This window comes from Bos taurus, chromosome 18 (genome assembly GCF_002263795.3).
Source record: "Bos taurus isolate L1 Dominette 01449 registration number 42190680 breed Hereford chromosome 18, ARS-UCD2.0, whole genome shotgun sequence".
NCBI lineage: Eukaryota > Metazoa > Chordata > Mammalia > Artiodactyla > Bovidae > Bos > Bos taurus.
This window is the reverse complement of record NC_037345.1, coordinates 18,141,071-18,166,264: the sequence shown is the minus strand read 5'-3', so window position 1 is coordinate 18,166,264 and position 25,194 is coordinate 18,141,071. Positions and strand designations below refer to the sequence as shown.

The window sequence follows — 25,194 nt, the reverse complement described above, 5'->3', positions numbered from 1 at the left end:
CTGCCTCTCCCGTGCGTGTCGTCCTGCCCCTCTGTACCTTTTTTGTGCCTTGAAAGGCAGCCCTTCCCAACAATGGGCCAACCAGGCTATTGCTGCGGGTTCCTGCTGCCAGCCTGCTCTGTGGGTGAGGCGTTCAGCCGGCCTTTTGTTGTGCGCACACTGGGACACAACCTGCTTGCAGAGATACGCGTGAACGCACAACTCTGAACTGCACCCACTCCTCTGCATGGCCCGGGCGAGGCCCACAGTGCCCCAGGGAGCCCCTGTGTGGCTCTAGGATCTTAAGCAAAATTAAAAAAAAGAAACACTCCAAAAATTTACCCTGGAGTCTTTTGAAATTAAAATCAGTGCACAATAAAACGGTGTGTCAGTCCAGTGTGCAAGGGATACAGCTGGAAATCAGAGAAGGAAGCCGGTAAGCCCACCTGGTACCTGGCATGTACCCCAAGATGCTACTCAGTAAGTACTTAGTGTTAAGGGTGATGCTGTAAGTTAGAGGGACTTTTGTCTCCCACATTTTCTGGCCTTCCCTCTTTCTGAGAGCTGCTCTGCTCCTGGGCTTCCCAGGTGAAGCTAGTGGTAAAGAGCCTGCCGGCAGTGCAGGAGACACAAGAGATGCAGGTTCGATCCCTGGGTCGGGAAGATCGCCTGGAAAAGGGATGGCAACCCACTCCAGTGTTCTTGCCTGGAGAATCCGGTGGACAGAGGAGCCCGGTGGGCTACGGTCCATGGGGTCACAAAGAATCAGACGTGACTGAAGCGACTGAGTATGCACGCCCTGCTGCCAGCCTATCTCTGACCAGGGGACGTGAATTTTATTCCAGAAGCCAGGTGGCAGAGGGGCCCAGTGGGACAGGACTGAAGACCTTCTGATTTGATTCTGACCCCTGGTCAGGCCTATACCAGCCTGCCTTGCTGAGGGGCTGACTTTGGCCCTCCTGGAAGCAGTCAGAGAAAGAAAGGTGCAGGGGGCCCCGCCTCCCCCACCACCCTGCCAGGACTGACTGCCAGCATTCCTGCATTGGCCCTGGCAGCTCCCCTGGGCTTTGTCTTCCCCACAGAGTGGGAGGAAGGAGGTTTGGAGAGGAGGCCCCCTGGTGACTTCTGAGCCATCAAAGCCTGGGACCGCGCGCCTCCAGGCCCCTCAACTCCCCTCCTGAATGGGCTCTGCAGGCCAGCAGCTGTTTTGGGGCCTGGAGAGGAGGAAGGGGGCCGGTCCTTTGTCCCTGGAAGGAGGCCTCCCGGAGGCCCAGGCCTGCATGGCGGGCAGCCACGTTAACCTTCCACCCTGGGGGGAGGGGGCTTGCCTGAGGTCAGGCACATAATGAGGCCGGGTCCTGGGCTGTCCCCTGCCCAGGCTCCAGCAACAAAGGCCCAGTCAGGCTGCACGAGGAGGGGGAGGGGTCCGGGTGGGGGCGGGTAGGTGCCTCCTCGACCGACCGGCCTCAGCAGCCCAGGGTTTCTTTCCAGCTCGCCCCATGCTGGGCACTTCAAAGGGGCAGAAGGGAGAGGCCAGCCTGGCCGGGCAGGCCTGGGCCTCCTGCTCCCAAAGCCGCCACCAGAGGTGGAAAAACACCTTGAGAATGTGGCCAATGGAGTCAGGTTTTTGGAATCTGGCTCTGTGGGGAGCCCTTGGTATGGGGTCTTTCTCTGGCAGCCTTGTTTCACTGGCTTTGTTTGGAGCTGGAGCTCAATATGGCCCAGTTATTTAAATCAGTGTCTTTCAAGTCAGTAATAATAATAATATCCCTTGTACGAGGACATATGTTACTGAATTCAGAGACTGTCCCCCACCCACCCTGCCCCCAGTGACTTTTCTATCTATCTGGCCAGGTGGGAATTTAAGCAGGTATGAGCACCTCTGTCTTTCAAGTGGGAGGAAGCAAGAGAAAGAAGAGTTGCTGGGGCACAGCTCGTAGCTCTTTTCCTACTCTCTAAATTCTCACAGTGACACTAAGAGTTGGGCGTTCGGTCCCATTTTACAGATGAGTACACTGAGAATCCCAAGAGGATAAATAACATAATCATGAATATAATATGTTTTGTTATATTTATCATGTATTATATATTTATTATCTATTAAATGAATAAAGCAAGCCTGCCCAAGATCACCCAGTACTTCCACTTGCAGACTCTAATGTTGTTCAGCCATTCAGTCGTGCCCGACTCTTTGCTACCTCATGGACCGCAGCGCACCAGGCTTCCCTGCCCTTCGCTATCTCCCAGAGCTTACTCAAACTCATGTCCATTGAGTCGGTGATGCCATCCAACCATCTCATCCTCTGTCACCCCTTTCTCCTCCTGCCCGCCACCTTTCCCAGCAACAGTGTTTCTTCCAATGAGTTGGCTCTTCGCATCAGGTGGCCAAAGTATTGGAGCTTCAGCATCAGTCCTTCCAATGAATATTCAGGGTTGATTTCCTTTAGGACTGATTCCATTGAGAACCTCATCAGACTCTGACTTTTGTTAATTTGCTGGACATCTCCATTCCTCAGTTTCCTCATCTGGAAAATGAGGCTAATAGTAGTACCTACCTCATGGGAGTTTTGGGAGGATGCATTGCAATCCCCGTCAAGGGCCTGGAGCATGCAAGTAACAGGAGCTGGTGCTCTTGTGAAGGTTGTCTGGTCTGGATTCTGGTCCAGACTGTCTTGACTCCAGAGCCTGCTCTTTTGCTTCATGATCAAATAAAGTAAAACCCTATAGGGTTGCTGAGGAATGATTAGTCCAAACTGCCTGTATAGATTTGGGGAAGGGATCCAGGGAGCGGAAGGGTAGGGGTATTAGCTGCAGGTGAGTGGCATATGGCTATAGGAGCCAGAGATGTCTCTGAGGGCCGTACTCCCCTGTCTTCAGCAGGTGTGGGGGTGTGAGGAGCTGTGGGTGTGTTTTGCTAGGTTTTGCCTAATTGTGGCAGAGAAGGCAATGGCACCCCACTCCAGTGCTCTTGCCTGGAGAATCCCAGGGACGGGGGAGCCTGGTGGGCTTCCGTCTATGGGGTCACACAGAGTCAGACACGACTGAGGTGACTTAGCAGCAGCAGCAGCAGCAGCCTAATTGTGGAGACCCACTTCCTCACTTGATACTGGGCCATATTTTGTATCTTCGAAATACTCTCAAGGGTTTCCCAAGGCCCTACTAACACTACCCCACGTGGCTCTTAGGAATGACCTAAAATTGGCTGCATGGTTGCTTTTGTGTTTGCAGTGACCCCGGGTACCTGCCCTGGCCAGAAGGCATCAGAGTCTTTCCTGGAAGGATGAGGCTAGGGGTAAGGGGGCACTCTCCCTTCCCTCGAGGCCAGCGTGAGTCCTGCATGGGGTTACCCCTTGTGGGAGAGGAAGGTGTAGGGCATTTAACCCTTGGGAACCCACGGGGTGTAGAGAGACAGGACGAAAAGGCACGTCACAGGACCTCTCAGTGCCTGGCAGCACAGCTTGTCATCCCATCTGCAGAGAAACAGAGATTGGTTATTTTTACCACATGGGCAAAAAAGTGCTCTGAGAAGTGGCGGGAGGTACAAAACCGTGTGTGCAGTTGGGCGTTTTGCAAATCAAATCCTATTGAAAACGTCCCTTGCGGTCAGCTTTAGTGGGACCCCTCCATAGCCATTTGGCAGAGCAAAGACTCATACTTTGTGATGGGCACTTGCTGCTCCACTCAGTGGAACTACTCTGCCAGGCATGCGGTGATGCCGAGCTGGGTGAGATGGTGCTGACCCTCCAGGGGCTTAGTCACCACCCCCGCTCCTACTTTCCCTCCCTCCTTCCCTGCTTTCCATTCATCATATATTAAGCATCCTTATTCCCTGTGCTCACAGTGGGCACAGAAATGAACAGGGCAGGATTCCCATGTTAGAGATGAAGAAGCAATGCAGGCAGAGGGGTGCCCGTGAAACTTGGCTATAGCCTTGGCCTTGATACTAACTGACTGTGAGCCTGACCAAGTAATCGACCTGTTCTGAACCGTCATTTACAAAATGGGGACACTGAACCGAACCATGGCTTTGGTCACAAGGCGTGGAGGCACATCTCAGACTGGCTTGGGGATAAACCTTCAGGCATGGCTGGAGCCTTAAGGGTTCCCCCTCTCATCTCTTCCCATCTCTGCTTTCCTCTTGACTTCATTCTCAGCCAGGCTCTTCCTAAGAGGGGGCAAGTTAATCCCCCTCCCCTCAGGGCTCTACACTCAAATCTTCCTTGCTGAGGTGGAGCGTCTCTTTCCTGCAGTGTAAGAAAGTCTCAGGGCTTGCTCTGATTGGCCCAGATTGATGACGTGTCCATCTGTAAACCAGTCTCTGTGACTGGGAGATGCCATCTATTTGGCCAGGACTGGGGAATCTGAATCACACAGAAGGGTGTTTGCTCAAGGGAGATAGGGTTTTTCTTACAGAAGGTGGGCATGGGTGCTGGACAGGCTAAAAAGCCTGGAGCACTCCACCTCAATCGTTGTTGTTGTTCAGCTGCTCAGTCACGTTTGACTTTTTGTGACCCCATGGACTGCAACATGCCAGGCTTCTCTGTCCTTCGCTATCTCCTGGAGTTTGCTCAAACTCATGTCCACTGAGTCGATGGTGGCATCCAACCGTCTCATCCTCTGCTGCCCACTTCTCCTCCTGCCCTCAATCTTTCCCAGCCTCAGGGTCTTTTCCACTAAGATGGCTCTTTGCATCAGGTGGCCAGAGTATTGGAACTTCAGCTTCAGCATCAGTAAGCACTCTTTGAACTTTGCTCAGGCATCACACATGCTCTGGAGCCCCACTGCCTGGATTCTAATCGCAGTTCTGCTTCTTACATATTATGTGACATTGGGCAAGTTACCTACCTCTTTAAGTTTCTGTTTCCTCATCTTTGAAGTGGAACCAACGATAGTACATATGCCTCACAGGGTTGTTATGAGAATCATATGAGTTAACCCATAGAAGGCACTCAGAGCAATGCTTGGCACATAATAATCACTTAAATAAGTGTTAGCTGTTATTGTTTTCAGCTTCCCTGGTGGCTTAGCCGTAAAGAATCTGCCTGCCAATGCAGGAGACATAAGTTTTATCCCTGGGTCAGGAAGATCCCCTCAAGAAGGAAATGGCAACCCACTCCAGTATTTTTTTGCCTGGAGAATTCCATGAACAGAGAAACTCAGTGGGCTATAGTTCATGGGGTCTCAAGAGTTGGACAAGACTTAGCGACTAAACCACCACCACCACCATTACTGTTTCATTCATTCACTCACTTATTCATTAAGTCTTTTGCACTCAGATAAGTGAATAAATCATAGTCTCTGTTCCATAACAGAGCTCACTGAGGTATTCTATGATAATTTTTGGCTCATTTATTCAGGAGATAGTTACTAAGCACTTGCTATGTGCCAGGCACAGTGCTAGGCTATGGACACAGGGGTGAGGTATCTTTAATAATTCTTCATTTCCCATCTAAACAGCACGGACAATAATATTTTCTACAGAGAGATTGCATAAAGAAAGTAGACGTGGAAATGTGCTAAAAATCTGAATGTAGCCTTTTATCTCGTAGGTTGCCAGTGGGTGGGCATCTACCCACCTGTCAGTGGTTATACACCAGTGCTCAGCCCCCTCCTTGTCCCTTTCTGGAGCCTTCTTCCCTGTGAGGCTAATCCCTTCAATTTCTGTGCTTGCTGCCAGCAAGATGGATTGGGTGGCTGCAGGCCTTCTCTGCTCTGGAGGGAGTTTCCAGGTGCCAGTTCTTGGTGGGCACCACTGGATCCAGTGGATCCGGTTTGCTGGCCCTCTGGGGCTTGCTTCCTTGTGAGGTCTTAGGCCTGGTTCCACTGTGGCCTCACTGGATCGCTTCCCGCAGCTCTGTGCTCCAGAGGTGCCTGCCTGGGTTCTGAAGGAGAGAGGATGGGGAAGAAGAAAGCCTCTCATTTTCTCCCTTCCAGCTCGTGGGTGGGGCTGCTCACACGTGAAGTGTTCTGCATAAGAAATGGGGCAGTGGGGCAGCAGGACCGTTTCTTTAGCATTAGGAGAAACGAAGCAATTATTCCGCGCCTGGCTTCAAGCTGAAAATCATCCCAAAGCCCCTTACCTTGTGCCAGCCACCCTGCCAACCCCTTCTCAGATGCCCCTCTGACCCCTTCTCAGATGTGTCATGTTGTAATACCCTCAACTTCTCTGTTGGATATGTACTTTTGGGATCCTTTATTTTCACCCATCAAGAAACTGAGGCCCAGAGATGGTCAGTAACTGGCTCAAGCACACCCAACCAGGTGGGAAACCATGTGTGTCTGACCACAGAATCAACTCTTGGCCACCGAGTTGTACTCTCCTGTGGAGAGAATGTTTGCATAGACTCAAGTGTCTTCCCAGCTCTTTGTATGGTTAGAAATTTCAGAATTCAGAAATTGCCGAGAAGGCGAGGGCCCTGGTAAGACTAGAGTATATCTTTGTAGTACAGACTCTATATATGCATGTACTGACCCAGAGGACATCTTTATGGGCCATGTTCACACTTCTTTCTGAAGGACACCTCTGTCCTGGTCTGAGCAAATCCCTCCCCACTAAGGAGCTGCCACTGCAGACCCCCTCCTGGTGACCAGAGGCCCAGAGTCAACAGCAGTGGGCCTGCTTCCGAGAAGGAAGTAATCAATGACCCTGGTCAGATACCTGGGTCTCAGGCTGGAGCCGTTGGCTTCGAGGGGAGGTGGCTCCTCCTGTCTGCACACAGTCCCCAGTGGCTGCATCTGGCAAGACAGGAATTGGTTAGCAGGAGTTCATTACGTTTGCCCGCAGACCTCCTGGCCCCTCTCTGCAGTCCCCTCCTCCCTCCTCCGCTGCCCTCTCCAGCCGAGCAGTGCTGGGGAGTCTGCCCCCACCCACCCTTCTGGCTGCTCTCCTGGGCCACAGCTGGTTGCAGTTCTACTGGGTCTTCCCCAGGCCTGGGCCTGGCACACAACTCAGTCTTGGGCTGTGGGGAGTAGCAGGGGAGGAAGCTCCCTCGCTTTTCCATTTTCCTTATTTGAAAGCTGATGGCTGACATGTCCTGTGCTCTGGCAGGAAGGACGAGGCCCTCTCTTTGGGCCCCCTTGTGTCACGGCCTCCATCTCCCTCTCCGCAGAGCCTTGTTCTTGCTGGGAAGGATGTTTAGTGCCGTGGTCTGTGTGCCTGTGCTGGGGATGGCTGGGTGCTGCCTAGAGTTCTGTTTGGGGGCATGAATAACTCATCTGCTTAAACCAACAGGGCCTCATTGCTGCCTCCTCCAGAACCTCTCTGGACTGCATTTTCACTAGAGCTATTTATTATTATTATCATTACAGCTCTTATTAATGGTGATGGAGTGGGAGCTCTGAGGAATCTTTGGGAGACGACATCACACCGTGGAAAGGAAAGCAGATCAATGGGTCTCTTCAGTGCTGGGCTCAGGTTCTCTCTCTGCCCAAAGTCTGTGATCTTTGGCAATGAACCTATTTGTGAGCCTTAGTGTATCCTTCTGTGAAATGGGGCCATTGAAGACTCACGTGTGTGGTGATGGGAGATTCAGAGGGGTCATGAGTGTGAAGGGCCAGCACACCACTTAGCACTCTGGGGCTGCAGCCACTGAATAGTGGTTCTGTTTTTTCTTAGCCTGGAACAGGGCACCCCAGAGGGACCAGAGGGAGTGGGGCAGGGTGTGGAGAAAAGGGAGCCTTCCTGGTGGATGGTGGATGGAGCTGCGCAAAACAGTGCAGCCTGCAGTTCCTGGATGGACCCCAGCGAGGTGCCACCCACGGACCTTTAACTGTCGAGCCACCTTGTGTCAGAGCTGAGTCACTGCCCCAGGAGTCTGTGGGGCCTTGTGGGGTCCAGAGATGTGGCCACTGTAAGGCAGGACCCACCCCGGTTTTCTGTCTAGGGAAGGACACCGCCCAGCTGGTCTGCACAGACCCATCTCCAGCTGGCCACCTCCTCCAGCAACACCCTAGCCTGTTGCTGCCCTTTGTCAAGTTATGTAAAGATGTCAGCCATGGTGCCACAAGCCTTTGGGACCCCTGCCGAGTGCCACATGCAGTTTGCTCACTCTTAGGGTCTTCTGGCCTCTTCCAGGGCATTCTTGAGTGAAGGGAGAAGGACCAGGTCTTCTCTTATCTCCCTGATACGGTGGGCAGCTCCGAACCCCTGCAGGTCACAAGGAGGAGTCATCCTAGGGAAGGGAACATTGGATATTTCTGAAGACACTGTAGGAAAATTCTCTAGGGAAGCAGCATGTCCTTGCCCAAATTCTTTGTTATACAGCACCAGCTGGGACCCCTGTCCTGACGAACAGGAGTAAATGCCACTAGTCCCACACCCAGGCCTCCAGGTCCTCCTCTTGTGTCTGTGTTCTCAGCCAGGATCTCTTGAGGTCCCTGGGTGCTGGCTGCAGGAGCCCAGTGACAGCCAGCTCAGGCTCACCCTCATGTCTGTAGTGCAGCCACGGTCAGGCTCCCGACCCTCTGGGAGCCACAGGGCTACCCTGAAGGTGTTGAAAGAAAAAAAAAAAAAAAAAATCCTACAACTTACACTTGTCTTCTGCTCCCATCTGCATCACTTGTGAGTTTGTAAGTTTTTTTTCTATTTCAGTGAGTCAGGCATTGATCACGTGAAGAACACAATTACACCCCATTGTTTGAGTACAGGCTTTAAGAGCGTCATTGCTTTTGCCACCCCGTCCAGGCATTTCTTCATCTATGAAATATACCTGGATTCTCATACCTAGGGAAGACCCAAGCCTCATTCAGCCTCCGGGGGAGCCACCTCACCTGGCCAGCAAGGTGTCTTCGGAATGGAGACCTGCTGTCTGCCTCCTGGGCCCCAAACTGGTGGACTTCCCTCCACCAAGCAAGAGGGCGGGCTCCCATGTGTCTTTTCTGTGGCAATTACCTCCCTGACTCCTCCCCCTGATACAAAAGGCCCAAGTCTGGGTCCAGAGTAAGTTATTTGTAATGCATTTTCAGAGTCCATATTGCAATATTAGCCATGACTGTCTGCTGTGTAAAAAAAGGGGGAGTTTGCGTTTGAAGTTTAATCCAGCTTCTACTTAAGCTCAGTCCCTGGGCAATCCTTTTTTCTGCCGCTGAGCTCAAACAGCCGGTCCTCAGGTTTGATCTGCTGCCCCACGGAGCCCTGCCCAATGTGAATTTGAAGAGTTTTTTTTCCCCTCTCAACCAGGGAGACTTGCAAAAAAAAAAAAGTCGGTGTGGTCTGCAGTGACGGCCCACCGTGGGTCCCTCCATGAGCCTCTCTGCTGCTGGGGGCTGGGCCCACCTGGCTTCCAGCCTTCCGAGGTGGGACCTGAATCCCCTCCTGGGGTCTCCGAGGAGCCCCTTTGAGCTCTCGCTGCTGGTGGACGGCAAGCACTGGGGAGTCTGGGAGTCCTGTCTGGCATGTGGGGGGCAGAGAAAAAGGAGGGAAAAAAGAGAGGAAAATGAAAGGCTCGAGTTTGTCGGGAACTGGTGCTGGCGGTGGAAACAGGAGCCGCAGCAGGACGGAACCTGGTGGCCTTCAAAACTTCTCTTCTCCCCTCTCGCCACACGACTCGGAGGATGCAGGCAGTAATTAAAGGCCCCCCTGGCTCCTCATTTTCTGTGCCCATGTCTTTGATCTGGCTCATGTTGGGCGGCTATTTTCATTGTTCCTGCCTTTCTTTCATTCTTTTTTGATGGCAGAAATGATGATCTTTGATTCCAGAGTCGGAGGTGGGCAGGAGAGTGTTACAGGTCTTACATAATGCATCTTTCACATCTTATTTTTAAACGTGGGCATAATCAGGGTTGGGCAGAGGCTGGGCTTGATTTTAACCCATGCTCGGGGAGAGGCGGTTGCCTGCCCCCGTGGCGCTGGCCTGCGGGTAGGTGGGGACAGGCAGTCGTGTGCAACTGAATGAAAATTACTAGAGGAAGCCTTTCCCCCTCCACCCCTTTCTAAATATAACCTGAAGGGAGTTTTTCCTAATTGTTCCCTTATGGCCAAAGATGTGCTGAGAGTGAGCAGGACAAGGGAGGCTTAGCCCGCAGAGCCCGGCTTCTCCTGGTGGCGGTGTGGGAGGCCTGCACCCTGTTTATTGGTGGATGTTAATAAACTATAAGAGACAAGCCACAGGAGGAGGTATATGAGCTGATAGCTCAGGTAGCCGAGATAAAATGGAGATGTCTGGCCAGAGGACGGGAGGTGGGAGGCAGAGGCTGGGTGTCAGAGTCTGGCCTGTTTGCACATCCTTTCCTGCTCATCTCCTGAGCACACTCGGAGGGTTCCCAGCAAGGGCCCTGTGGCATGGACAGAGATGAGAAGACGAGGCCTTGGTGATAAGAAGCTTGTGATCCAGGCCTGCGAGGGGGATGTGTGTGGCTGGTGCCGGAACCGCAAGCTCAGATGATGATGCTGGGGGTCGGGCAGGTGAGGAGGCCGGGTGGGGCTGGGTGATGGAGATCATGTGCCTGTGGAGGGGAATGGCTGCTCCCCAGTTCCTGTCGCTGGCTGCCTTGCTGGAGGCTGGATCTGGTGTGGCCCATGCTTCCAGATTTCCACGAGAAGCCGGAAAGTCAGGTCTTGATGGGAAGTCTCTCAGAAGAGATGAGAGGAAGAAGGCTTTCTTGATCAGAGGACAGTGCTGGCAAAGGCTGGGAGCTGGGGAAGGCCTGTGCTTGGAAGGAGTGAGAGTGTGGCTGGTCCCCAGGCTGCCAGAGCAAGGTGGGGGCCAGCAGGTCAGGCTGGAGGGTCCAGGGCAGACTGGGAAGGAGAGTGGCCCGAGAGCACCCAGCTTCCAGGAGGATGTAGGTGCCTTCCTAGCGATGAGTTCTTTGGGGCTGGGAGAGTTCTGCACCTGGTATCTGAGGCCAAGTGTCACCCCACTGGGTGCTTAGCGTTCATGAGGGTGTGGGCCCACCCTGCCAGCAGTGGGACAGGTTCCTATGAGAACCACCTCATACTTTGGCTGGTGCTGACGGTTCATTCCTGGGAGGGTCCGAGGCTGGCCTTCCTGCCCGTCTACTCCAGGCTCCAGTAGCAGGGTTTTCACACACTGAATGCTTCGCAAGGTATTCACTGGGTGCCTCCTGTGTGCTAGGCTCTGTGCCAAGTGGTGGGTGTCCTTTGTGGGGAGCAGGACAATTGACAAGTCCCCACGTGACTACATATATCATTAGGGGCCCATATACATCCAGAAGGAAGAGTGGGAGGCATGAGAGAGAAGCAAAAGCTTTTCCCAATAATCGATGTTGAAAATGAGGGTGGAGTGAGGAATAGGAATAACAGGAGATATAGCCCAGAGAGAAGGTTCAAAGTCCTGGAGGGAGGGGATGTTTGGCGAGCTGGTGGACTGTCATCAGGCGGTCTTGGGAGCGTGGTGAGCACGGGAGTGGACTGTGGGGATCAGGCCCTATGGGGCCTCATGGGCCAAGGTGGAGCTAGGGCCGGGGGTCTCGGCATCGTCAGCTTCGCTCTCTGAATTGCTCTGAGGCGGGTGGGTGTGGGCCGGTTGGGGAAGCCGAGGTGATGGTGCAGGTGGTGGGAGTGGAGAGAAGGGGATGTCCTAGATGGTGAAATTGACAGGACCAGGAAATGGATTAAGCAATGGCAGCCAGGGAGTGTGGGGTCCAGGGTGATCCATGGTTTCTGGCTTGGGCACCAGGGTGAGCAGAGAGTGGGGAGGCCTGGAGGAAGACCAGATCCTTCCCCCGTTTTGATAGCACTGGGCGGGACAGGGGCCTGGGCAAAGCTGGTGGGGACAGTGGGGCTCGAGTGCGAGGAGCCCCAGCCTGTCGGCCGCTCGACCCCAAAACCCCCCCCTGCGAGAGGACAGGGCGTCCCCTGAGCCATCCCCAGCTAGGCCGACCCAGTCCTGTCACACACGTCGCCTGTGGTGAGGGGACATGTTCTGTGAGACTCCAAAGCAGTTAACACATGTTGGGGTTGGGTGCTGCCTGGCCCTTGAAGATCTTGCCCTGGGCTCCCTCTTTGCTGCCTTCCGGAGGCCCCCTGCCAGCCCTGGGGCTTGCGTCCTGCCCAGATGGAGGTGGCCTGTCCAGTGTGGTTGTTCCCTTGCAAATCCTCTTGGCTCGCCTGGCCGGGCCTCTGAGACTGGGACAGCCAGCAGCTGTGGGAATGGCGTGTGTGCCTCTGCCTTTTCGGATGATGCGGGAGGGCTGTCTGTTTCCTCCTGCCGTCCAGGCTGCACGCAGATCTGCTTTGCCTGGTGTGTGCACAGCCTGGCGGCCAGCCCTCAGACTCCCCTACATGACAGGGCCCGCTCATTTATGACCGCAGTCCTCGGTAGCTCCCGCTTGCAGCTGGGTGGGGGTGGGAGTGCTTCCTGCCTAGCCTGCGTGGAGGGGCCTTGAGGAGGCTCGGGTTGGGAAGGACTTTCGTATAGCTGGAATTCTGGGAAGACAGAGCTCCCAAGGGGGCTCCATAGTCCTCATGAGCTGGATTTCTGCTGTCAATCCGCAGCGGCTCCCCTAGATTTGCTCCTGCGGGTCGAGGACCCTAATGTCACGGGACCATTCACCTCCTGACCAGCACTTTGGAGGACTCAGCTCCCCCTTTCTTCATCCTCATCCTGAAAGCAGGCTTTCCAAGAGAGCCGTGGCCAGGTCTGAGCTGGTGATGGGGAGGCATATGCACCACTATGTCAGATGGTTTTTCTCACAGCCTGGGGTCTTTTCATTTCTGCCCTGTTCTCTCACCATCCAACCTGTGGGCTAATTAATGGCATGAACTTCCTCACAATAGTTTAGAAATGTTCCCTTGATCTTCCCCATGGTGATTGGAGAATCTAAATATCCCTGATAGGTCTGGCCCTGTTACTGTAGTTTGACAACCTGAGAACTCAATAGATGAGGCAGAGACAGCAGTTAGTAGAATTTGGGTAACAAGGATATTTTTTCCAAAACACTCTATCTCCCTGTTTACATCCGTTCTCTGGGCCCTTATTCATGCACACGTGGGTTTGCAGGATTAGAACCAGAGGGACTCTAACACATTCTGCTTCTTTGAGCAGCGAGTTCATGGCCTGACCAGCCTCCAGAGTCTGTGGTCCGTATAGCATCTGCTCCTAAGGACCATGTGAGGGCCCAGCCCGAGGTGTGGAGAAAGTGCTGGCGTCATGCCTGGCACACTGGAATTTCCCAGGAGGCCTCTCTTCTTTGTGGACCTTGGTCTGGTCTCCCTCCGCAGACCCTTGTCTTTGTGCCTGGGCAGAGAGGAAAGAATTCTGAATGTGGGGTCAGGAGAACTGAGTTCTAGCCCTGGGTTGCCAACTGGGTGGCTGTGAGTGAACATGGCCCTTCATCCCTTGGGTATCAGTTCACCTGTCTAAAGGTGAGGTCCATTTCACACACCACTGACATGTCAAAATTTGCGGCTACAAAGAAGGAATGTCCTCATGTGAAGACTGAGTATTAAGTATAAGAATATTCTACTTATGCGAAGTTCTTCCTTGTGGCTCTCATCCCATCTTTAAAATAAGTGTGAAATAAGTGAAATAGGTTTTACACTTGGTGTAATTTTCTTATATTGTCTTGTGTCCCGAATGACATGGTCAGCTCCATGGGGGGCCTTCTCGGCCGCGGCCAGCACTCGCTGCCCAGGGGTGGCACACGAGAGAGCTCAGTAGGTACTGTTGAGTGAGAGGTCAGAGGGCAAAGTGAGTGGCAGGCGCCAGGCACGCCTCTGCTCCCATCCACAGGGTTATAATTGGAGAAGAATACAGATGGATGGCCAGGGCGATTCTCTGGTCCTCTGGGACTAAAGCTCTGTAGCCTGGAGTGTCAGAAGCAGGTGGACAAACTGTTGGGTACGATGCTTCTCAGCTATGACCCTCCCTTTCCTGGGTGAGAGGGGGAGCTCAGAGTCGGGTGGGGGTTCTGGGGGGATTCATTTCCTAGATGGCCACTGTGCTGAAGTCCTTCTCAGAGGCACCAACACGGGGCTCAGCTGTAATCATCAGTGTTTACAACAGGCCACATCCCCTTTCATCATCGCCACAGCCCTGTGAGGTGGGTATTGGGACCTCATGCCCATTTTCCAGATGAGGAAACTAAGGCCCAGAGAAGTTCTCATTTGCCCAAGATCACACAGCCAGGAGGAGGTGATGGAGTTAAGATTTGAACCTTGCCACCCTCCCTCGGGTTCCCGGTTTCCAAGACCGACCCCTGCGGTTTTGGGCAGCTCAGCTCCTCCACAAGCTTGGCTTTCTCCTCCCATCTCTCAGGCCCTCCTGCCGTGCTCGGTGACATCCCATCTGTCAGAGGTTCTGTTCTGGCCAGATGCGAGGCCCCTCCTGGGACCCCAGGCCGGGGCAGTTCTCCAGAGGGAGGGGAGGGGGGCGGTCCTCAGGCCTTGCGATTGCTCCAGACCCTGGCTTGGTACGTATGGCCTGGGAGGCTCTGGCAGCCCAAGGGCTCTTCCCCATGGCTGGGCCTTCTGTGCATGGGTTCACCCTTCTTCCCCTGAGCAGGTGGGGTGGGATGTGCTCGGCCAGCCCCGTGAGCTCCTGCAAGCCCCAGCAGCTCCGCCCGTTCCCTGGCTCCTTTCTCCCTGGTGGAGAGAGGGGCCTGAGGACTGGGATGGAAAGGGGGGATGGAGAGAAAGAGGCTCAGGAGGAGGGAATGAGGGGGAAGCAGGCAGGGGAGGCGGGACAGACCCTCTGAGGGTGAGGAAGAGAGGATAGGATGAGAGCAAGCAGACAGGGAAGAGGAAGTGGAGATGGGGGACAAGGGGTCCCTACCTTGAGAAACAGGAGGGGGATAGAGGGGGCTGGGGAGGAAGGGAGCAGTCAGCCATGAGCAGAGGTGGAGTGTGCCGAGGGGGTGCAGGGTAGGAGAATTCTTTCTTTTAATGTTTGTTTATTTGACTGCCCTGGGGTCTTAGTTGTGGCATGTAGAGTCTTTAGCTGGACATGTGAACCCTTTAGTTGCTGTGAGTGGGATTTAGTTCCCTGACCAGGGAGCGAACCTGGGTCCCCTGCATTGGGAGTGCGGAGTCTTAACCACTGGACCACCAGGGAAGTCCTGGAAAGAATTCCGATATTGGAAGATGAGACAGTGTGTGGGCTGGAAGCCCAGCTCACAACCCTCACAGCCTCCAGGAGCGCCGAGCAGGCTTGCGGGTGGTGGCAGAGGCCGCGGGGCTGCGCGTGCCCGTGGGCTTCTCTCACTGCACAACGGGCCGGGAGCCGTCACTTTGAAGTCCCTGACATTTGTGGTGGAACAATCTGGTCTGAGGTCTCATTAGCCTCCGCTTTGCTGCACACACTCTGCCATTTAATCTCCCTGTCCGTCAGTCCTTCCAACGCCAAGGTTTGTAAATCTGCACCGTTTGCTTTATGAAGCCTGTCGCTGACGTGATCTTGACAGTGTTAATACACACATGAGTTTTTCTCTCCTCTCCCCACCCTCAAAAGCATCCAGGAACCAAAGCTTTGCTGCCCAGGGGGAAAGAAGGTGCCGAAAGAGAACCATGTCTCTTTTCCCACTCAAACTTGGAAGCGGCTTAGTCTGGATGCTGGTGGGTTTCATTTTCCCCAAACCAGCGCAGCTGCTGCCGACGCTTAAGACAAAGAAGGCCTTTTGTGCTTTGGCCGTTTCCCCAAACCCACCTTCATCACTTGCTTCCCTTCCCGCTTGTACTGAGTCCCCCATGTGGTTTTTCTGTGTTGCTCTCCTGATGCCTGAACCCCTGACTTCCAAAATCTGGGAAGCCTTTTGGTCTTCTTACTGGATAGGCCTGTTGTCCCAACTCTGGGGTTCCTTGGAGCTAAGGGACATGAACATTTCTTAGAAAATTATTTCTCTCCACTAGCCTTGACAGACACTGGCACTTGTCTGGCTTAAAGTTTGTGCTTTTACAAATGAAGATGGCTCCAGACCTGCATATTGACAGCTCCTGACCCGTATACTGAAGGCTCTGACCTATATACTGATGGCTCCTGACCTATATACTGATGGTTCTTTACCTGAATATTACTGGGCAGATTTGAGACCCAGAGGGAGACCCAGTGGGCTCTGAAGCAGCTGGGGATGGCATCCTTCAACCAGTATTCACAGGGATCTGTGAACATTCGTATGGAGTGAGGATTCAATTTCGTGTCTCAGATTCTCCTAATGCTCCTCGTTCATTTATTCATCCATCCATTCATTCAGTAAATTGATCTCCCCAACTTGTGGGCCAAGGCAGAGCTCATCTGTCAGAGCTCTGTGGTATATTTTAAATTTTCAAGGGGAACACAGCAGTACTCAGCATCTACTGCACATGATATGAGCTACTAGCTTGAGGTTGTCCACCATTTCAACATTAGATTGCTCTGTATTCCTGTTGATGACTTCACATCTTTGCAAAGCTGGGCTTTTGGTGGTTGCTGTGGAAAAATAGCAGGTTCTGTGTGAAAAGCAATACGGGAAAACAAATGAGGATGGCAGGTCCAATCTGATTCCAAGGCTGGAGAAGTTGTGAGTTGCTTGGAGCAGTGGGAAGGTCTCAAGGGGATTTTAAGCAGGACAGCAACGTGAGTGGACCTGTGCTCTGCAAAGATCTGTATCTGGATTGGACTAGACATGGGGAATCCTGTTAGGGGCCAACGAGGTGGTCCAAACCAACCAAGCAACAACCGAAAAACCAGCCAGCCACAGTGGCTTGGGCTCAAGCGATGGTAGCAAACTGGGGAGGCTGGTGGGTAGATTTGAGACCCGGCTGAATGCAGGATGGACAGGACTTGGTGACGAGCTGTGTAGGCATGAGAGGAGAGAGAGGAAAGGTGTCTGGTGTGGGGACATGATGACAGGGAGAGGACAGAGCCGGAAAGCCGGGCTCATGCATGTTACTTCACTCTGCTTCACTTTTTTGTTCATTACTGATGCCTAACATCTTACAGGATGATTTGATTACCTGCCCCCTTACTGTCCATCTCTCCCACCAGACTGTCAATCCTAAAAGGGCAGGACTTTGCCTTCTTCCCTGTTGTGTCCCTGTCACCCAGACCACACCCTATACAGAGTTCAGAGGTTCCCAGCTTTCTTGGATCATAATACCTTAGTGTCTGTGATTTTTTTTTTTTCAGGGTACCTCTAAGCCAAAAGAATTACTTAATAGTTCCCTTTGTTCAAAGAGTCAGGTGCAAATAACAAGTACTTATGTCCTGAGAACTTAATAGCAGTTTGAACACATAAATTTAAAGAAAGAACTATATTTTTATTTTGCTTTTAGATAATCACAATTACTAATTGTTGTTTTTGTTCAGGTGCTCAGTCATGTCTAACCCTTTACGACCTCATAGACTGCATCATATCAGGCTTCTGTGTACCTCACTATCTCCTGGAGTTTGCTCAAACTCATGTCCATTGAGTTGATGATTCCATCCAACCATCTCATCCCTTCTCCTCCTGCCCTCAATGTTTGCCAGCATCAGGGTCTTTTCCAGTGAGTCGGCTCTTCACATCAGGTGGCCAAAGTCCTGGAGCTTCAGCTTCAGCATCAGTCCTTCAAATGAATAGTCAGGGTTGATTTCCTTTAGGATGGACTGGTTGGATCTCCTTGCAGTCCAAGGGACTCTCAAGAGTCTTCTCCAGCACCACAGTTTGAAACCATCAATTCTTTGGTGCTCAGCCTGCAATGAAGCAGACCTGGGTTCGATCCCTGGGTTGGGAAGATCCCCTGGAGGACGGCATGGCAAACCACTTCAGTATTCTTGCCTGGAGAAGCCCCAAGGACAGAGGAGCCTGATGTACTACAATCCATGGTGTCTCAAAGAGTCAGACACGACTGAGCAACTATGAACACACGCACAGCCTTCTTTATGGTCCAACTCTCACGTCCCCACATGACTACTGGAGAAATTATAGTTTCGACTAGATGAACCTTTGTTGGTAAAGTGATGTCTCTGCTTTTCAATATGCTGTCTAGGTTTGTCATAGCTTTTCTTTCAAGAAGCAAGCATCTTTTAATTTCATGGAATGTTGTAAAATGCAGGTTCTGATTCAGCAGGTCCAGATGGGGGCTGGAATGCTGCCCTGCTCATAAACTCCCAGGCAATGTTGAGCTGTTGGTCTGGGACCATAATTTGAGTGGGTGACTGAGATGTCTGCTGGGCCACTGTCTTCACTCTTTTCCAAACACCCTTTCAAAAGCTATGTCTGTATTCTCTGCAGAGAGCTTTGCCAGTCCCATGGCATGAATTAGATGACCTGTTGTCCATGTGATGCAGTTTGAGGTACCCAACACAGCTGCCCCCTTCTCCTTGAACAGAAATCCTTGCCAGGCCTCATCCAGGGCTCTAGGTGACTGAATTCTTGCATGACTGTCAAACCCTCATCAAGAATGTGATTGTTCCTGGTTCCTACCAGCAAGGTGATCTTGGTGGACTTGGAGTATGCTAGAAATGCATGCTGGGGCAGATAGCTAGCTGTTTCATCCTGGCTGTTTTATCAGCTAGAGTCACCTGCCTTCTGATGGCTGTGGACCCATGTTAGGCCCAGAATGCTAGGAAGTCTCATGGACCACCAGACACTCTGCTGCCTTTCTTGGAGCTCAGTCCCTTTGAAGGGAGCTGCTTTCCATCTCCTGGCCTTGATGGTCAGATCTCTCTCTCTCACCAGCTCCTGGTTGGTTTGGATGTCCAGATCTGGGAAGGTGAGTTTTCTGGTGACATGGGCCGTACACGTCACAGGTGTACTCATACGTATGTCCGTGGGTCCTGGTTAGTGCCTGGCAGAGCTCCGCAGTGTAGGTGAAAGTGCAAGAGATTATACCCTCCTGGATCCTCTTTCCCTGGGGAATTCAGTCTATTCTACTGATCCAGCGAGCACCCAAATGGGGCTCAGGGCCAGAGCTGTGCTCTTCCTGATTGCTGGAGGCATCGAGGATCAGTTGAGTCATCTATCAGTTCATGCATCCCCTCCTGCTCTGAGTGTTCATGTATTAATTGTGGCTGATGTTATGAGTTGGAGGGTCAGTGTAGCTGGAGAAGACTTCCTGGAGGAGGGAGCCCTGTGGGTGTGTGCATGTATGTGTGAGCATGTGCACACACGTGTACATAGGTATATGTGTGTCACACCCTGCATACATGCGTGTAAGGAGCAAGAATGAGTCTGTGTGTGTGCATGGACACACGTGCGCCTGCACATGCCTTGTATATAAGCCTGTGTGCCCAGTAGGACTGGACAAGCGAAACCTTGGTGCCAATAACAGCAGCTTGGGAAACCTCCCTTGCCGGTGTGGATCCCAGGCTGGAGAAAAGAAGCTGCAGTTGGGTAGAGCAGATTTTGTAGCTTGGCTTCATGTGCGTGTGAGCACTTGGGTGTGTTTTAATTAACTAGAACATTTGCCTGGAAATGAGCAGCGGCGGCAGCAGGCGCAAAGGCAGCTGGCAGGAGGGGGCGGGGCGGTGGCAGCCGTGGTGGCGGAGGCCGTGGCAGCCAGGCTCCCCAGCTTCTACCTGACCCGTCCCGGCTGATGGAGCCATGGAGTGGTGGGGCGGCAGGCTGCCCCTGGTGCTGGGCATGGGCCCAGCAGATAGGGGATTCTGGGAGTGGCTGAACTTTCTAGAATTCCCAAGACTCCTCCCCACCCCCACCTAATCACAGATGACCAGGGCAGTCATTCCAGCACATGGGTGGGGACATGCAACTCCTGGCATTGTATCCAGGGCGGGCTTTGGCCCCATGAGTCGTGTAGGACAGACTGTCCTCTCTCTACTCCCAACCCAGCACCTGGAACATAATGGGACATGTGTACATGCTTATTGTGTGTGTGACTCAGTAGATAAAGGCAACCGAGGCTCAGAGAGGTTGAGTGATGTCTCCAGGGTCACACAGCATGTTAGTAGATCCGCTGGAAAGGTTGACTCTTGTTTCTAGCACTCTTCCCACAGTCCTGTAATGTTGGCATGAGGAAGTGCATGGCATCATTTCAGGGGAAGATGAATACTCACACCACAGGTACACCTCCCCCTCTGCCTTGAGCAGTTCTAAGTTGTCTATCCACCATCCTGTCCATGTGGGTGGTGGGAAGGATATTCTCAGGATTTCTTGGGATGATAGTGTTTTCTCCCATCAAGAGAGAAGTGGGGAAGGGCTGGTGGTGACTGGTGGGGAAGGACTGGGGCGATTCCTTTCTAAGAAAACTTCGTCACCAGTAGCTCACAGATTGTAGTTTATTGAAGAAAATCTCTTCACTTAGATGCTAGACCTCCTGCCACCCCTAGATACCCCTCTCTTTGCCATCAGTCTGTTCTGAGGCCTCATTCTTAGAGTCTACCCCTTAGCACCTCCAGGCTGGGGTGTTTCATTGGCTCCCCTGGGTGTCTGTTCTCTGCTTTCTCTTTGCCCCATCCCACTCATGGGCTGTTGACTGATGAATCTGTTGAAATACCACTTTATTCATGTTGCTCTCTGTCTAGTGGTCCCGAGGTTGGACTCTGGGGCCACACTGCCTGGGGTCAGACGTAGGCTCTGCCCCTCTGTGATTGCAGCAGAGTGGCATCAGCTCTCCAGACCTTGCTGTCCTTACTTGTAAACTGGAACAGTGCTCTGTATGCACTTTGGCAGGAAGTCATATACACACGGCAGGACCACTGACGCTTGTTGGAGACATGAATTGGGCTGCTACCCACCCAGGTGGGCTTCCCTGGTGACTCAGCGGTAAAGAATCTGCCTGCCAAGCAGGAAACACAGGTTGGACCCCTGGGTCGGGAAGATCCCCTGGAGGAGGGCATGGTAACCCACTCCAATATTCTTGCCTGGAGAATCTCACAGACAGAGGAGCCTGGTGGGCTACAGTCCATAGGGTCAGGAAAGAGTCAGACATGACTGAGCTACTTAAGCAGCAACAACCCAGCCGCGAGCACTCTGTGCACTGGTTGTATACACACCGAAAGTCCTGTGGGCACTCTGACTGAGGTGCCCGTGGTAGGAGAGGGTGATGGGACACAGGCTGATGGATGGAAGAGCAAAGTTACGTTCAACTTGACCCTTCTTGGGTGCCTGCCTGCTCTCAGATAACGTGGAATCACAGGCTATTTCTGTCTTTTTGCTGAATGCATAGCTCAATTTACATAAGATAAAAGTGCATGTAGTAGGTAATATTGACATCTACCTATTTTCTATCTATCTCTCTAACTATCCATCCATCTGTTGGAATAACTTCCATTCTCGTGCCAGCTGTCTTTCTTGCCCTTATTTCCTCTGCCCAGAATGTTCTGTCTACCTGCCCCTTGGCTTTTTATTTTCCCCCCATAAATTAAGACCCAGCATGAGGTCTGGTCTGCCCCATGGTGGCACCTATGATCAGCCAGCCAGACCTGACTTCCGTCTAACGACACCCTTTTTATGGTCCGCCGTGGTCTGCCTTGTCTCGTGCTCTTTCCTCAGTCTCCTTTAAAGAATAAACTCCTGAAGGCATGGGCTCGGGGTTGTTTCCTCTTGGTCATGTGCTGTGCCCAGAAACTGGTGAGTCCTCATGCCTGGAGAATCCCATGGACAGAGGAGCCAGGCAGCTACAGCCATGGGGTCACAAGAGTTGGACATGACTTGGAGACTAAACCACCACCGCTACCACCATCCGTGCTGACTGAACGGAAGACTGGATCGGGATTTGCTGCTGAGGCAGGAAGGAGGGTGGGTGCCTGCACGTGCGTGTGCGAGTACACACGCGTGTCCTCATGTGTATTTGCACACATGTGCTTGCTTTGGCCCATCAGTTTGATGCTTCTCTCTAATTGGATTTCTGAAGAAAGGTGCCTGCTTTAATTTTTAATTAGAAATCAGAGCACAGAAAGAACGGGCCAGCACTGCAGCTGGGGGTCTTTCTCAACGCTGGAGTTCTCTTTAACAAGCACTCACTGTCCGGGGCGGCCTCTGTTCGGGCTGGACACCATGGCTTGCGCCGGTGGGAGTGTCTTAATGCCTACGAAATTATCATGTAATTATTTGGTAATAGGGCATCAGGATTTGGCTTATACAGCAGTCTTTCCCTGCAGCTGAAAAAAGTCGCCAAGGAAGACAAGCCAGAGACAACCAGGGCTCTACATGGGGAGTTGTGGGGCTCACACATCTTTAGAAGAGATGGGGTCCCTGCCCTCGGGGAGTCCAGCTGGAAGCTCTTGTACTTTTCTGTGCTCAGTTGCTTCAGTCGTGTCCGACTCTTTTCGACACCGTGGACTGTAACCCACCAGGCTCCTCTGTCCATGGGATTCTCCAGGCAAGAACACTGGAGTGGGTTGCCATTTCCTCCTCCGGGGGATCTTCTGGACCCAGAAACCCTGGTCTCTGTCAAATGGGATTACCGTGTGACCCATTTCTCCTAGACAGGAGATGTGTTTAGCATGTTTGCTGTAGGTAAAATGATCTGTGCAGAATGTGTCACGTGGGGAGTAATTACCTGGGCACCAGGGCAGGGTGGGGAGTCTCACCTGCTGGTGGAAACCTACCCTGGGCTTCTGGGCTCCAGCAAGGACCCTGGCAGGTGTGGGATGCCCTCAGGGTCTGGGTAGCCTCCAGGTAGGGCGCCTCCTGGTAGGGTAGCCCAAATACCGCACACATAGTGGGGTCGACTGGGGACGTTCACATATGCTTGAGTGTTGTTTTTTTTCAGGAAGCTTTTAAACTGCAATTCAGTACTTTGGTCAGGACTTTCTGGGGTGGAGAGCACAGACCCTTAGGCTAGGCGGCTGGCTCCCCTACTTACTGCTCTGTCACTGTGGGGAAATTACTCTTAACTTCCCTATGCTTCACTTTCCTCTTCTGGAAAGGAGGAATGGCAGTGGATTCTCCCCTATAGTGTCCCTAGGAAGATTAAAGACAGCTGGTAAAGAATCCGCCCGCAATGCTGGAGACCTGGGTTCAATCCCTGGGTTGGGAAGATCTCCTAGAGAAGGGAACGGCTACCTACTCTAGTATTCTGGCCCGGAGAATTCCATGGACTGTATAGTATAGGTCCTGAATCCCTTATTCACTATTCTGAATTCCAGAAAGCCTGAAACCAGAAGTTTTGGTCCATCTAGTCAAAGCTGTGGTTTTTCCGGTAGTCATGTATGGATATTAGAGTTGGACCATAAAGAAGGCTAAACACTGAGGAAGTGATGCTTTTGAATGGTGGTGCTGGAGAAGACTCTTGAGAGTCCCTTGGACAGCAAGGAGATCAAACCAGTCTATCCTAAAGGAAATCAACCCTGAATCTTCATTGGAAGGACTCATACTGAAGCTGAAGCTCCAATATGTTGGCCACCTGATACAAAAAGCTGACTCATTGGAAAAGACGCTGATGCTGGGAAAGATTGAAGGCAGGAGGAGAAGGGGACGATAGGGGATGAGATGTTGGATGGCATCACTGACTCGATGGACATGAGTTTGAGCAAACTTCTGGAGGTAGTGAAGGACAGGGAAGCCTGGTGTAGATGGGGTCACAAAGAGTCAGACACGACTTAGTGACAGAACATCAACAACAACCACCACTCATTTGGCAGCCAGATTTGACCTGGCTGATGTGAGCCATTAAATTACAGAGTTTAATTTATGGTGGTGAATTACGTTTTGTTGTGCTCAGTTGCTTCTGAGGTGTTGCCAGATACCAAGGAAAGGCAGTTTGTTACTTTTCTAGAACCTGAAGAGGTCTGGATTCTGGAACACATCTGGCTTCGAGGGTTTCGGGTAGGGGATTGTGGACCAGCATGTGCAAGATATATGAGGCTTCACACACAGAATCCTGCTCAGTCAGCACTGGGCAGAGCTGTCCTTCGACCTCATCAACAAAACAGCGCTGCTCGACCTCTGTCCCTCACAGCACGACTGGTGCACTTGGGTAGGAGGTGGGATGCCCCGTGGCAGGTTGATTTGTGTTTGGGACACACAGGAAGGGCTGACTCTTGCCGGCTCCAGGTGCTGGCCGCTGGATTCCCTGCTCGTGGTTTGTGTCTGTTTCGGAGGTGGCTGCTGCCAGTTCTGTAGCTCCCTGAAAGATCCTGGGCCTGAAGGAACCCCTTCACACATCTTCCTCCACCTCCCCTGGGGGGCAGCCGTCCTCCTGTTGGAGGGGCATTGCCTGGTGCCTGCTGACACCATTTCTCTGGTGCCCCCCAAGCGGCCCTGTGTGGCTAATGAGGATGCTCGGCCTTCCTAGTCGTGGGAATCCTATTGGCTCTGACACCACCTTCCGAAGGGGCTGCGGGGTGTGGAACAGCATGTGCCTGTGAAGGAAGGCAATTAGGAAAATTGGAGGTGAACCTCCCTTTATTTACACATTTCTCTTTTACTCCCTGATAAGACGCGGTCCTTTGAGATGCTCGCCCCTGCCTTCCCCCCTCCAGTGTTTCTGGCCTGACTCCCTAAGGGAATTGAACATTTTTCTCATGGGGCAGTGCCTCAGCTTGGTCCTCCAGGTGCAATCCATTCACACCACACCAGCTTTTCAAAGAGCTCCCCCTCCTCCCAAACACAAAAGATGCTTTAACTGTCTTGCCTCAAGCCAGTGTTGTCAACTAGCTGTACTTTATCTCTTCTGTTTGGGTTGTAAAACCCAGCAATTAAGAAAATTCCTGCTTCAGATTAATTGTAGCCTACTTGGCTGGGAGCGAGGCAGTGTGCTGTGTCACCGGAGTTTCACGGCTTTTGAGGCAGGGGGAGCTGGAGCGCTCAGGGAAACCGAGTCTCAGAGAAAGGAGGGCCGTGGTCGCCTACAGCTGGCTCATGGGGCAGAGTGAGACAGGCCTGGAATTCAGGGCCCAGAGTCTCGTCCCCCTAGCTAGATGGTTTCTTTCATCTGAGCCTCTCTGCTGGGCAGAGAGGGAGCTGAGCAGAGAGGAGCATCCCTGGCGGCCTGTGAGTGGGCAGACACCCCCACCCCATCCTTCCTGGGCCGCATGGCCCGTGGGGTCTGATGTCTGAGTGTGGATGAGCGCAGATTCCGTGTTCTGTCTTTGCGGGGAGCCCTTGAGGGCATTTGCACTGGTCTCTTTTGCAGAAGCAGGTTGTCCGAGGGCTAGAGGTTAGGAAAACCCTGACCAGTTGCCTACTGTGTGCTGTGTGCTGTGTTGGGTGGCTGCTTCTCTCTGCGCTGGCCAGGATGGAGGCAGACAGCTGAGCAGCCGCTGACTGCATGCTGCCTGCATTTGGGGCCCTGGAGGGAGCGCCCCATCCTAGCGCTTCTCCTGTGGCCACAGCCCAGGTGTAGGAGGGGTGGGCAGGTCGTGCCTGCCCTTGGCCTCTCACGCAGTCCTCGCCGGT

General features: G+C 52.7%; 1 protein-coding gene and 1 non-coding gene across 3 annotated transcripts in view; one reads left to right on the top strand and one right to left on the bottom strand.

Moving 5' to 3' along the window:
* Positions 1 to 25,194, top strand: part of ZNF423 (zinc finger protein 423) — a 345,848-nt gene that overhangs the window by 142,775 nt on the left and 177,879 nt on the right.
* Positions 14,918 to 14,990, bottom strand: TRNAG-CCC (transfer RNA glycine (anticodon CCC)). Its single transcript has one exon. It is a non-coding gene; the product is annotated as a tRNA-Gly (tRNA).